Here is a 9,414-nt window from a genome sequence, read left to right as displayed (position 1 = left end):
CGCCTGTGCCTTGCCTTTGGGATTTCGATGCCNCTTTGATGCACTAGGAAAACCAAGAGGGAAAATCGCCGGCCTCCGCGAGAAAACACACTTGCGGGGGTTCATCTTCAGGTTATGTCGGCGCATCCGTGTAAACACCTGCCGCAGGTCTTCAACGTGGGTTGCCCGTGTTTTGGTTTTGACTACCACATCGTCGATGTATACTTCGATCAACTTCCCCAAGATGTCATGAAAGATGAGGTTCATGGCGCGCTGGTACGTTGCCCCTGCGTTTTTAGGTCCGAAAGGCATGACAACATATTCGAACGCGCCGGCAAAACCAGGGCAGCGGAAAGCGGTCTTGTGTCGATCTTCCTCAGCGACGGGAATCTGATGGTATCCGGCCGTTCCGTCCATAAAGGATAACACCTCGTGCCCCGCGGCGGCATCAATGAGTAGGTCAGCCACAAGCATGGGGTATATATCCTTCGGTGTTGCGTTGTTTAGGTCGCGGTAATCAACACAAACGCGCATCTTGCCATTTTTCTTGCGAACGAGGACAACATTGGACAGCCACTCGTTATACTTTGCCACGCGAATGATGCCCGATCGATGCATGCTTTCGATCTCTTCCTTGACTACGATCTGAGTCTCAGTTCGCATGAACCGGCCGTCCTGCTGTACTGGACGTCGGTCGGGATAAGTTGGTAACCGGTGGCAGACCAAGTCCGGGGACAAGCCGGGCATATCTTCGTATTTGTCGGCGAAGCAATCCCTGTACTCACATAACAGGGCAAGAAGGGCTTCATTTTCGTCTTCCGCCAACTTAGCACTGATAGAAATAAGTAAGGGCTTTTCTGCAGTCCCTACGTCAACTTGTGAAATGGGGTCGCGGACTTGAGGTGGTGTGTCGTCCAAGGCGGCGGGAGCTAAATGAATAACTTCCTCCTTGGTATCGGAATAATCCACCACTTCATCTACATATTCCATAGTCGCGACCTTGTCGTAGGCTTCGCGTTCTGCCCAGTACGAAAGGAGTCTTTCGCACAACAAGGACTCGCCAGCCTCGTGTGCCTCCTCTGAGAAGGCACTATTCATCAGAATGGGGTGTGGAACTCGCGATGGTGTGAGGACGTTGCAAATCGTCCTTCGCCTGGGTAAGTCCCCATCGCGTTAGATTAGAGGCCGTTATTCCATATGGGTGGCCCTTGTTATCGACGCCTTGAACATCCAACGGACCCAAGTCTGTAGTATAATATCAGGCATCGTTGAAGTTGGCGGAGATAGAGAATGGCCGCGGGTCGGCTTTGATGATGACCACTTCACGGTTCTCGGCGTCCCAAAACATGAGTTCTTGGTGTATGGAGGAAGGCACGCAAAAACTTCTGTGGATCCAATCTCGGCCAAGAATCATGCTGTAAGAGGAAGCGCATTCAGCGACGAAAAAGGTGTAAACCCGTGATGCCGGCCCGACCTTGACCCGTAGGAATAGCAAGCCTAGGGTTCTGGACACTTGCCCGGTGAAGTTCTTGACTGTTAAGGACGTGGTTTGGATCATCGAGCGCAGGATGTCTAGGAGTCCCATGGTACGGGTTGTGACAACATTGACCGCGGCACCGGTGTCGACCATGACCTTGTTGATCATTTTTCCTTCGACTTCGGCCGTGATATACAGTGGCCGCATGTGAGTGGCCATGTCCAAAGTTGGTGTGGAGAAGGTTAGAGTTTGCTTATGTTTGATGCTGCTCGTAATTTCCACCTGTGAGGCATCGTCGGCTTGTGCCGGAACTGGGCCCATTTCGCTGCTGCATGCCGGGGGTATGCTACTGACATCCTCGCTGCTGACGGGAATATCCGCCGCACTGCAGGTTGTGTTTGGTGGGAGAGCGTATCTTTCCGAAATGAAGAACACCATCCCTACTTGAAAGGAGGATTGTTCAGGAACTGGGACCAAGGGAGTGTCAATGATCCCGTGTTCCTCTTCGAGCACCGCGAAAGCGTCTGCTTCGCTGCTAAACCCTTCATCAGCACCCCATCCTGAGATCTCTATCATATTACAGGTGAATGATTCTGCCTGCCCTTCGTCCCGGTCTTCCTCTAGGTTAAGTCGAGGTTCTGAATGTGCCTCATCGTCTTCTGAATTCTCGCGGAAACGCTGGGCCATTTGTTGGGCGAGGTTAGGACTGGAAAGCGCCTGTGCGGCTATTGGTGGCTCTTGAGCCTCGGGTTGCCACGGACGCCATACTGACTTGGTTGAAGGCTGATGGTCCTTGGCTGGTTGTTTGTCTGTTGCCAGAGGAGCCTTATCGTTGTCTTCTTTTTTCAACCGTGCCTTATCGTTGTCTTCTTTTTTCAACCGTTGTAGGGCGGATACTCGGGGAACTATCCGAGTCTCGGGCTCCGGGGTAGATCGTGCCCGAGGCTGGTGTGGTGGTGGTGGCTCCCTTCTGATATTGGCCTCCGGATTTTGACGTTCTCGTTGCCGTGAGGGCTGAGACGGTTCGCGTTTGGACTCTAGGTCCGAGGTTGTGAACAGCTTACGCCTGGGACCGGTAGGCGGAGTCTTTCTCCGCTCGGGCTCCGGTGGCGGCCTGTGCCTGGAAGGCTGTTGATCCCTCCTCTTTTCAGGCTCTGGTGACGGTTTGGGCCTAGCAGGCTGTGGATCCCTTCTTCTTTCAGGTTCTGGTGATGGCCTGCGCCTGGAAGGCTGTGGATCCTGCTTTGGTGGAACCGCGAGTCGGCAAAAGACGTTTGCTTTGGGTGCAGGCTCATCGCTGAACTGCTCGCAAATCCTTGGGGGTGTGACTGGCAGCATTTGAAGGAATGCGCGCAAACCCTCTGCTTCCCTCCACATCCGCTCATGCGTCTGTGCGAGCTGTGAGGGGCGTACAGCGCCCTCTTCGACAGCCCGTAAGGCACATAGGATACTACCGTATCGCTTTTGGAGATTTCGCTTCTTAGCCCTGCTGATGGTAACTGCCTTGCCCTCTTGCTGTGTGTACCAGACTCCATCCTTGATTGCTGATTTGGACGTCGGGGGAATATAGGGGTCGGTTAGGACACCTTTACGAAGGCTCGAGGCCTCGTTGTTGTGACGCTCACCGCTGGAGTCTGACATGTCCATCTCACTTGTGGCAGGGGATGAAGGTACCGCCTCTGCCCAACGTGTATAGACGAACGTCTCGAGACGCTCTATCCTCCTTTCCAGCTCTTCTCGAGTCCTGGGACTCATAGGCTGGGGATCTTCAACGGGGAACGGTCCATCGTCCCTCATGATTGCTTTGCCCTTATCTTTGCGGGAGGAGCGGTCTGTTTCGAGCTTAGCGACCAACTGTCGAGCTGGGTCGTCTGCTTTCCCCTGCTGGTTATTCGGGACAGTATAGTTATTCGCCGGCCGTTTGCGATTTCGGCCCGACGGTTCACGTAAACCTGCATTTGGTGACAAGTCTAATGTGATTCTTCGCTGGGTAACTCGAGGCCAAGCGAAGTCAGCCGTTGCGATCATGAAGTCGCCCTTATTCTCAAAGCGAATATACCCGAGGTCGAGCCAGTCTTGAACCTGGTCTCTAAGCTGCTGGCATTCGCTGGTTCTGTGCCCCCAACTATTATGAAACTTGCAGTGATTGCGCCCCTCCTTATATTCTACGTAAGGCAAGGAATTGGCCACTGTGACAAGCCCATCGTCGATGAGATCGTTTAAAACCTCATGTGCAAGATCTTCGTTGTAGGTGTATTGGCGACGTGGCCGGCGGGCACTGTCGTCACCTTCCTCGCGACCCCTTTTAGGTGCCCGGCGTCGATCGTCGTCCTTGGTCTGATTGGCCCAGTTTACCTCGACCATGCCAACTACAGGCGGGAAAGGGTCTATATCAACCAACGAGGCCGTACTACCCGGTGTTTTCATCTTTAGTTCGCCTGAGTTCAGCCATGTCTGCAGCTGGTCTCGAAGCTTGACACAATCTTTAGTGTCATGATTGTAAACATTGTGGAAGGCGCAGTACTTCTTGTCTTTCAGCTCCTCCTTGGGCGGTATCTTGTGATCCAAGCGCACGTATCTTGCCTTGATTAGGTCATTAAAGACCAGATGGGCGTTCTTAGCATCATAGGTGTATGACTCGTACTCCGGTTTGGTCCATGCAAAGGACTGGATGGTGATTGGCTCACGTGTCATCTTCAGGTTTTTCAACTTATGAGCTAATGGCTTGCCAGTCAATTCTACTGCGCCAATGTCATCTAGGTCCTGATTCGTATGAACTCCCTCAGGTCTTTGATAATATAGATCATGAGTAGGGGTTTGTATGTTTAGTGCCCCCACTATCCGGTTTTTCCCTGGTATGTAAGTTCCTTTGGAACCATTTGTTTTGTCGTCCAACTCGTTCAGGATTAGCTCGTAGCTGCCGACTTTGTTAATCAGGTCACCCATGGAAATTAAAGCGCTCTCCATGGTGCTTCAACCGCTGGCGGTGCTCCAGACCTCTAATAGCCAACTTAATGGCTTCCTGCTCAGGTAGCAGGTAATCACACTTGGCTTGCTGGATCTTGAAGCGTTGGAGGAAAGAAACTCTGGACTCCATGCTCTGCTGGCTCATCTGTGTGAGGGAGTCGAGGCCAACTTCAGGCTCAATCGTGCCGTATGTTTCTCGGAAGAGTCTTTTCATAGTGGGCCAATCTGCTATTGACTCAGGCTTCAATCTGGAGTACCAGGTGAAAGCAGCCCCGGACAGAGAAGTCCCGAAGAGTTTGAGTTTGAGCATATCATCATTCCCGTATTGGCCGCATTGGACCTTAAAAAGGGCCATGTGTGTTGCTGCATCTTCCCTTGTCTCCCCGGAGAAAGTGGTGAAGACAATATTCTTAAACCCATGAGGGAAGGGATATTGTGCCACGCTATCAGGATAGGGATCACGATAATGCAAGCTAGCATCACCTTTTCCGGTTTGCTCCTTGACTATGCTCGAGATGAGCTGGCGCCAATCGGCTGCCGTTACTGGTGTGTATTTTGCCCCCTGATCGTGGCTGTGCCATGCAGAGAGGCTAGGGGCCTGCCCGATGTTTTTAGGGGTCGAACTGGAATAAGCTATAACTGAGTCATCTGGTGTCCCGATCCCTTGGGATGGGAAGACACCGGCGCCCCCAAGTGCGACTCTAGGGTTGCCTGTCGTGGGTAGAAGGGGTGGTGTTTTTGACGAACTGGCTCCCAATGTGAATTGGGGAGTCTTCTGGGCCCCGATCTTCGGATTCCCCCTAGGGCGTTCATTAGGTGGAATATACCTTGATCCCTCAGTTGCACTTGAACTAATTAAGTTCATAGCATGATTCTTTGGTGCCTGAGACCGCATCCAGTCTTCCACTTGCAGGACCCTTAAGCTCAAGTTATCATGTTGCTCCTTATATTTCTCGAGCTTTTCTATGTCATTCTTACTTCCAAAGAAGGAAGCGTCCTGCTGCAATTGTAGCTTGGTATCATGCTCGTCCAAGCGACGGGTTTGCTCATCCACGATTGCGCGGGTAAGCTGCATGGTTTCTGTGAAAGTCACCTTGCTCTGATCCAGTTCTTTTTGGATCCTTTGAAGGGAACCTTCCACCAAATCTTTGTCCTCCCTGACTTGACCGGCATGGAAGTTAAAGTCCTCGCTGAGCCTAGAAAGGTTTTCTTGGTTAGCAAGCCAGATATCTCTATCCTTCATGACTACTTCAGATAGATTCTTAACAGTCAGGGTGAGGGAGTCAAGACCCTCCTGCAATTGGCGGGTTGCCTGGTCGGTGTGAGCCGTTAGGCGGTCGACCAGGGCCGTTATCTGGTCTTCAGCTAGAGTGACGGGGCCAGTGCTGCTAGTAGGTGTTAGTTCTGCCATCGTAGGTTCGCTAAAATCTGGGTTTCCGAACCGAGTTAATACTTGGTCTTTCGTGAGTGAGCGACAGGCCGCGCTGTTATGAGGCTGGTAACGCGGTGATTTGTGTTTCAAACAAGAAATCGAGGGTCTCCCGTATGGGGATCTGCCTGACTTCCCAATGATGACGAGAATGTTATACTCCCGGTCCCACTGGGCGTGCCAAATGTTTTGGCCACGATCCTCAGCAGGGGTAGAGAGGTAACTTGTGCTACCAAAAGTAAATTAGGGTTTGCAGGGCGTGCCACCGCGCGGACGCGGAACGAGAACGGTGCGCGTTCTTGACTTCTAATCAGGCGAAGTAGAGCTCCGGTGTCACCTCGCGGGCGAGGAATTACGAGCAAACTATCTAGTCACCTGTGAATCGATACTCACTGTTCGAAGCGAGCAGAGCAACAATTAGGAAGGAGAGGCGAGTCCAGACGGGCTCTGAGATCTAAGACGAGGTGCACTTAGAACTTAGGGTTTCGAGGATGCTTGAAGATTTGCAGTTGTTTTGTATGATTGATTGTGTGTCTTTGATTTGTGTCAAGTTCCCTTATATAGCAATTCGCATAGACCTAATCACAATCCATTCGGACTCAGCAATTAGAATCCCACAAGGATACGACCAGCTCGCGAGCCGCGCGATTCATGCAACACGTGTCCAGAACAAACCTCGCCTAGGTCTTGCTTACCGCCCCGCATCATCTCACTGTAGCGTCGTACGCGAACTCAAACACTAAACGATCCTATCCCGCGGAGTACTACAATCCATTTCCAATTCTACCTCGCCATGCACTGTAGAATCCTACACGAACTGGAACAAAGGATCCCGCGAGGACATCGAATCCCGCGAGGTATCAGAATCCTTGCACAACTCCAATTCGCGTGTTGCCAGACTTCGCCACCCTTCGTGGGCTTCGTATTAAAAAAGGGCCACAGGTACTGACCCAAATGTTATCCAAAACGTACCCCGAGTCTTGGACCAAAAATACCCACTGGGCTCAAACAGGCTCAAATAGCCAAAACATACTACACGCATTTCTTGTCTTGCTGAACCAGGTGATGCACAGAACACCTTGTACAAAGCACCTGCCAATGTCTTTATGGTCGATGACACAGGCTGCAATGAAAACCAAGCACGACATCGATCAGCAAAGCAGAACTGCCAAAAAGTACCAGATTTGAACATATAATAGCATATGGCACACGTTTTAGTTATAAGTCATCTTAAAGATGGCTTTACCTTACGCAGTGTATAAACTGATTCAAGGTAACTGCACAGAGCAGGTGCATCATTCAGATCACGTCGTAGGGGTCTAAGAAGATCACTGAGAAGAACTATGTCTGTAAGGGCCACAGACATTCCTCCCCCGGTTAAAGGATGCCTCATGTTGAATGAATCCCCCAATAAAATTGCACCAGGAGTGGGAAGAGGACAAGCAGCCATGCTTCTGTTGACAGCCGCCATAAAAGCATTGTAGAGCTGTGGGAGAATCTGAAATACAAAATAGTCCTCAATTTAGTTCAGTTTTAATGGATATGTGTATCAAGTGGAAGGGACAGGTTTTCTGTATTCAGAAGATCCCTTGATCAAATCCATGTTCTCTCGGGGAAGCTAATAAAAGTTACAATATGAAATCAATCTTGAATTATTCGTTTGCTATACATTCTAATTAGGGTTGCTTTCACCAACGCCTCTTGAACCGTGTTGTCCTTGAACTTTAGAGCCTGTCATACTTTCTTGTTGTGTTTAGTATATGCTCTTGCCGTCGGCCATTACACTTGGCTGAATGTCATGCATAAACAATTGTGATTTGTTCATTGCACAATCTGTTCTTACATATTTATTTGCCTTTCTGGTATTTTTGCAGACAACCCGGGCAACCAAGACTGAGGTCCTAGTGAGTATATTAGGGGAGGATATAAATTAAACCAGCAATAGAGATATTACGTGAGTTGTGGAAGGGCAAAATTCCAGCAGAATTCTTGCCCAATAAGAAACTCCCGAAGCACTTTGACAAAGCCAAGTATTATAAGATTCCCTCGATGATAATTGTGGGTGAAAAAGAGCAGAATGAATGGGTTGCTGTGAGATTGAAGAACATTGCTGCTGGGGAAGAAGTCGTAATTCAAAGAAGAGATATTGTTGAAGAACTTAGGAAACGGTTGAATGCAGGATAGTTTTTTTGTGAATGCATAATAGATAAAGTGCCCTGGTACACATTCAGAAAGTTCAATCAAATTTTCAGCACAACAATATCTAGAACTGCTTTAGTCAACTTATTTACAGCCCATAAATTGTTTTACGTTGAAGCACAACAAACAGTTTATAGCTCTCTGCATCTTAGTCGAATTCGTCCTCGGATTCGTCCTTTCGTGACCAACCACGGGGCGGGATGCCATTTAGGTTACCACACTCTTTGCAGACTTCATCCTTAACACAACTTTCACAATATCCATAAAAATAACCATCATCCACTCCAACATTATAATTCTCAGAGTAGTCTGATGAATCATAATCTTCTTCTGGAGCGCTAACTTCTTTTACAACATTATCTTTTTTGGCACCTGTACCTGAATGTTTGTTAAACAGAAGCAAAACAAATAAATGTCGGGGCCAGATATATATTAGCACTCATACACTCGTATCATGATCAATCCATCCCTCACATAGATTAAAGGTCTTCATTCAAATGCAACAAACAGAAAAACCATCACTTCAAGAGTTCAAGTTCAAGCTTTGAAGTGGTTATGTTATAAACAATCCATGCAAAGTTCAATTTAAGTTAAAAGCGTACCCTTCTCTACGTTTTGCTGCAGCACCAAAGTGGAGCCATCGGTGGATCCATCATCTACCATCGGAGGCCCCTTGTCCTGTGATGAACTGTTCCCGATGCCAGCAGCTGATACCAAATATATATCAACATGATCAATGTTGTGATAAAAGGAATCAAACAAACAAACAAACTTCTACCGGACAAAGATGGCAGATTGTTTTCTTTCAGTCCAACTAGCATTTCCAGTATCATAAGAGAATTTCCGAATCAAACCCTAAATAAATTCACAAGGATAACAGTTTCTCTCTCAAAAGCGAGTTGGCCAAGCGAATCCAGATAAACTTGCACCAAGAAAAAAAAAAATTAACAACGAAATTCCTTGTGAATTTTATGAGCATGCAGGATCATGATATTGGCTACCTAACTCGCAAGATACAGTGAGAGACTGGGAATCGAATACAACTATGACACTCTAATACATAAACGAAATTGGAATCAAATTTTCAATAAGAAACAGAATTTACAAATCTTTCAACCACATGATAAAATCAAAAGCATGCAAACCCTAGATCAAAAAACGAAGAGCATGTGTACCGTGCTCATCGAATTCTTCCCTTGAGCGCTTCGGCTGCTTAGGGCTTTTGCTCCCGTCGACGACGACGACTTCTTCAAAACGTTTTGCCAGAAAGTTCAAATTCAGGTTCCGAACCGTGACGTTGGCCATGGTTTTGCGTTAGAGAGAGAGAGAGAGAGAGAGAGAGAGAGAGAGAGAGAGAGAGAGG

General features: G+C 48.6%; 1 pseudogene; it reads right to left on the bottom strand.

The window, feature by feature from the left end:
- The window catches only part of LOC101315119, a pseudogene marked incomplete at its 5' end in the record, with an annotated part of 20,083 nt that overhangs the window by 10,047 nt on the left and 622 nt on the right, over nucleotides 1-9,414 (bottom strand).

Source organism: Fragaria vesca, linkage group LG2 (assembly GCF_000184155.1).
Source record: "Fragaria vesca subsp. vesca linkage group LG2, FraVesHawaii_1.0, whole genome shotgun sequence".
NCBI lineage: Eukaryota > Viridiplantae > Streptophyta > Magnoliopsida > Rosales > Rosaceae > Fragaria > Fragaria vesca.
The sequence above is the reverse complement of the archived record's forward strand: the minus strand, read 5'-3'. Positions and strand labels throughout refer to the sequence as shown.